Source organism: Chrysemys picta, unplaced genomic scaffold, assembly GCF_011386835.1.
Source record: "Chrysemys picta bellii isolate R12L10 unplaced genomic scaffold, ASM1138683v2 scaf1060, whole genome shotgun sequence".
In the NCBI taxonomy this organism is placed as follows: domain Eukaryota; kingdom Metazoa; phylum Chordata; order Testudines; family Emydidae; genus Chrysemys; species Chrysemys picta.
The window spans coordinates 1-5,000 of NW_027053767.1; the positions used below are offsets into that span (position 1 = coordinate 1).

The 5,000-nt window shown below is 70.1% G+C and overlaps 1 non-coding gene across 1 annotated transcript; it reads right to left on the reverse strand.

Annotated features, from left to right (window-relative positions):
• Positions 1-4,175: 4,175 nt before the first annotated feature.
• LOC135979628 (5S ribosomal RNA) lies at positions 4,176-4,294 on the reverse strand. Its single transcript, XR_010596896.1, has one exon. It is a non-coding gene; the product is annotated as a 5S ribosomal RNA (ribosomal RNA).
• Between the last annotated feature and the right edge of the window lie 706 nt (positions 4,295-5,000).

The window sequence follows — 5,000 nt, forward strand, 5'->3', positions numbered from 1 at the left end:
ATTCGACGGGTTGACCTGGCGGCCGGTTTGCTTTCCGGCCACCAGGTCAACCCTTTGGATTCGACGGGTTGACCTGGTGGCCGGTTTGCTTTCCGGCCCGGGTGTCACCCCACTGCCAGGGCAGCGCGGCAGTGGTGCTGAGGACCGCAGAGGGGGGCTTAATAGTCGAGACGGAGCAGGTCCGGGGGAGGCTTAATAGTCGTCCCCCGGCCAGTGCGGGGGAGGCTTAATAGTCGTCCCCCGGGTACTCCGGGGGCCAGGCTTAATAGTCGTCCCCCGAGGACTCCGGGGGCAGGCTTAACAGTCATCCGCCCCGGGCGCTCCAGGGGGAAAGCTTAATAGTCCTCCCCCGAGAGTGTGTGTGTGTGTGTGGGAGGGAGGCTTAGCAGTCTTGCCCCGGGCGGTCCGGTGGGGGAGGCTTAGCAGTCGTCATCCGAGGACTCCGGGGGCAGGCTTAATAGTGGTTCCAGGGGAGGCTTAATAGTCGTCCCCCGGGCAGTCCGGGAGAGGCTTAATCGTCATCCCCCGACAGTGTGTGTGTGTGTGTGGGGGGGGAGGCTTAGCAGTCTTCCCCCAGGCTGGGTGGGGGCCTGGCGGGAGGCGTCGCAGTCTTCCCCCGGGCGGTCCGGTGGGGGAGGCTTAGCAGTCGTCATCAGGGCGGTCCGGGGGTGGGGGGAGGCCTCAGAGTCGTCCCTCGGAGAGCCGGGTCGGCGGCGGTGGCGGGTGTCAGGCTTTACGTCCAGCCTCCGGAGGGTGAGCGTCCTCGGACGGGATGCAGCTGCCGCAGAGAGGCAGCCTCTGAGGCAAGGAGCGGAGCACCGAGGCTGGGGAGAGGGGAGCAGGAGCCGGGGGCTGGGGTGGGTGGGTGGGGGGGGCGTTCAGGACAACCGATCAAGCCCCGGGAAGCGGCTGTCAAATGTTCAAAGTCCCCCCCGGGACAACAGGTCAAGCCCTGGGAGGCGGCTGTCAAATGTTCAAAGTCCCCACCGGGACAACAGGTCAACCCCCGGGAAGCGGCTGTCAAATTTTCAAAGTCCCCGTTCGGCCACCAGGTCAACCCGCTGAATCTACTGGGTTGACCTGGCGGCCGGTTTGCTTTCCGGCCACCAGGTCAACCCATTGGATTCGACGGGTTGACCTGGCGACCGGTTTGCTTTCCGGCCACCAGGTCAACCCATTGGATTCGACGGGTTGACCTGGTGGCCGGTTTGCTTTCCGGACCGGATGTCACCCCACTCCCAGGGCAGCGCGGCAGTGGTGCTGAGGACCGCAGAGGGGGGGCTTAATAGTCGAGAGGGAGCAGGTCCGGGGGAGGCTTAATAGTCGTCCCCCGAGGACTCCGGGGGCCAGGCTTAATAGTCGTCCCCCCGGGCGCTCCAGGGGGAAAGCTTAATAGTCCTCCCCCGAGGATAGGCTTAATAGTCGCCCCCCGGCCAGTCCGGGGGAGGCTTAATAGTCGTTCCAGGGGAGGCTTAATAGTCATCCCCCGGGCAGTCCGCGGGAGGCTTAATAGTCGTCCCCCGAGTGCTCCGGGGGGCAGGCTTAATAGTCGTTCCCCAGGCAGTCTGGGAGAGGCTTAAGAGTCATCCCCCGACAGTGTGGGTGTGGGTGTGGGCGGGGGGGAGGCTTAGCAGTCGTCCCCAGGGCGGTCCGGGGGTGGGGGGAGGCCTCAGAGTCGTCCCTCCGAGAGCCGTGTCGGCGGCGGTGGCGGGTGTCAGGCTTTACGTCCAGCCTCCGGAGGGTGAGCGTCCTCGGACGCGATGCAGCCGCCGCAGAGAGGCAGCCTCCGAGGCAGGGAGCGGAGCACCGAGGCTGGGGAGTGGGGAGCAGGAGCCGGGGGGGAGGTGGGGGGCGTTCAGGACAACAGGTCAACCCCCTGGAAGCGGCTGTCAAATGTTCAACGTCCCCACTCGGCCACCAGGTCAAGCCCCGGGAAGCGGCTGTAAAATTCTCAAAGTCCCCACCGGGACAATAGGTCAAGCCCTGGGAGGCGGCTGTCAAATGTTCAAAGTCCCCACCGGGACAACAGGTCAACCCCCGGGAAGCGGCTGTCAAATTTTCAAAGTCCCCGTTCGGCCACCAGGTCAACCCGCTGAATCTACTGGGTTGACCTGGCGGCCGTTTTGCTTTCCGGCCACCAGGTCAACCCATTGGTTTCGACGGGTTGACCTGGCGGCTGGTTTGCTTTCCGGCCACCAGGTCAACCCATTGGATTCGACGGGTTGACCTGGTGGCCGGTTTGCTTTCCGGCCCGGGTGTCACCCCACTCCGAGGGCAGCACGGCAGTGGTCTTGAGGACCACAGAGGGGGGCTTAATAGTCGAGACGGAGCAGGTCCGGGGGAGGCTTAATAGTCGCCCCCCGGCCAGTCCGGGGGAGGCTTAATAGTCGTCCCCCGAGGACTCCGGGGGCCAGGCTTAATAGTCGTCCCCCCCCGGGCGCTCCAGGGGGGAAAGCTTAATAGTCCTCCCCCGAGGACTCCGGGGGCAGGCTTAACAGTCGTCCGCCCCGGGCGCTCCAGGGGGAAAGCTTAATAGTCCTCCCCCGACAGTGTGTGTGTGTGTGTGTGGGAGGGAGGCTTAGCAGTCTTGCCCCGGGCGGTCCGGTGGGGGAGGCTTAGCAGTCGTCCCCAGGGCGGTCCGGGGGTGGGGGGGGGGGGGAGGCCTCACAGTCGTCCCTCGGAGAGCCGGGTCAGCGGCAGTGGTGGGTTTACGTCCAGCCTCCGGAGGGTGCGCGTCCTCGGAGGCGATGCAGGCGCCGCAGAGAGGCAGCCTCCGAGGCAGGGAGCGGAGCACCGAGGCTGGGGAGAGGGGAGCAGGAGCCGGGGGCTGGGGCTGGGGGTGGGGGGCGTTCAGGACAACCGGTCAAGCCCCGGGAAGCAGCTGTCAAATGTTCCAAGTCCCCACTCGGCCACCAGGTCCACCCCAGTCTAGCAATGGGGTTGACCTGGCTGACGGCCGGTTAGTATCAAGGTAAACTCACCGTCGTCCACAGGAGGGCAGCTCTCAGGCCGGCCGGCTGCGGCTGACTCTGGGGCGGCGCCCGGTCCCGGCAGCGAGGGGCGGGGGGCGCGGAGCGAGACGGGGCTAACCGGGGGGGGGCGCCTCCTGCGACTTTGGGGGCCGCGGGTCGTCAGTGGCGTGCAGGCCGGGCCTCTCCCGGGGGATTCGGGGGGGCGGTCCTGCGGGCCGGGCGCAGGGGGCTCGAGCGAGCCCGGGCCGGTCCGCCCCGGGGCCGGGGTCTCCGCCTGCGGCTCAGGGGGGCGCGGGTCGTCGGGGGAGGAAGCCCGGGGGAGCCGCACACCGGCCCGCCAGGCCAGGCCTGGCCTGGATGGCCGCGGGGGGATTCGGGGCGGTCCCGCGGGCCGGGGGCCGGGCGCAGGGGAGGCGGGGGGGCCGAGCGAGTCCGTCCCGGGCCCGGGGCCTCCCCCTGCGGCTTTGGGGTCCGTGGGTCCCCGCTGGAGGAAGCCACTGGGAGCTGGACACCCGCCGTCCGTCCCGCCAGGCCAGGCCTGGCCTGGGTGGCCGCGGGGGGATTCGGGGCGGTCCCGCGGGCCGGGGGCCGGGCGCAGGGGAGGCGGGGGGGCCGAGCGAGTCGGGCCCGGGCCCGGGGCCTCCCCCTGCGGCTTTGGGGTCCGTGGGTCCCCGCTGGAGGAAGCCGCTGGGCGCTGGACACCCGCCGTCCGTCCCGCCTGGCCAGGCCTGGCCTGGGTGGCCGCGGGGGGATTCGGGGCGGTCCCGCGGGCCGGCGGCCGGGCGCAGGGGGTCCGAGCGAGTCCGTCCCGGGCCCGGGGCCTCCCCCTGCGGCTTTGGGGTCCGTGGGTCCCCGCTGGAGGAAGCCGCTGGGCGCTGGACACCCGCCGTCCGTCCCGCCTGGCCAGGCCTGGCCTGGGTGGCCGCGGGGGGGGATTCGGGGCGGACCTGCGGGCCGGCGGCCGGGAGGGTCCGGGCCAGTCCGCCCCATGCCCGGGGTCTCCCCCAGCGGCTTCGGTGGCCCCGGGGGGGGTCCTCCGCGGAGGAAGCCGGGTGGGTGGGGAGCCGGACCCCAGGCGCCCAGACCCGTGACCTGCGGCCGCGACCTCCGACTCGGCAGGAGCGACGAGGGGCTTTCCGGCCCGTCCCCCCCTCTCCTTCCCCCCCAGAAAAGGAGAGAGAGCTGACTCGGACCGGGAAAAGCTGCCTACGGCACCTGGGATTCCCAGGCGGTCACCCATCCAAGTACTAGCCAGGCCCGGGACGGTTTACCTTCCGAGATCGGACGGGATCGGGGGCGTTCGGTCCGGTATGGCCGTAGGCACCCGGCCCCGCGCCTCCTCGCCCGCTTTCCCCTGCCGACGCCCGGGCCTGCCGCACGGTGAGCCCCGGTCGGACTGCCCCCCCCCCCTGCGGCAGGGCCCCCGTCTCTCGCGGGCCCGGTCCTTTTTTCCTTTTCGAGCTCCGGGGCCCGGGCTGGCCGCCAGAGCCCCTCCGCCCGCCCTCCCCGGCGTCGGGGAAAATACTGTCCCGGACTTCCAGTGCGCCCGATCCTGTCAGCCGGGGGGTGGGGAGGGGCAGTCCCTCGCTGCGGCCGGGGAGGGTGAGCCCAGGGCGGCTTGCCTGCCGTGCGAGGCCCCTCTCGGCCACCAGGTCAACCCCGAGTCGAAAGGGCTGAAAAATTTTCAGAGTCCCCTCCCGGGCACCAGGTCAACCCGTGGAATCGGACGGGTTCACCTGCTGGCCGGTTCGCTTCCCGGGCACCAGGTCAACCCGTGGAATCGAAAGGGTTCACCTGCTGGCCGGTTTGCTTTCCGGCCACCAGGTCAACCCCTAGGGGTTTTAACGGGGGCACGCCCGGTGGCCTCTTTCCCGTCCGGTCACCAGGTCAACCCGGATCTCCCTCCTTCCCTGGGCGTCCCCTCCTCGGAGGCGTCAGGTTCCATTCCCCCCCCCCCCCCAGACTTCCAGGGGCCCGATCCAGTCGGCCGGGAGGCAGTCCCTCGCTGCGGCCGGGGAGGGTGAGCCC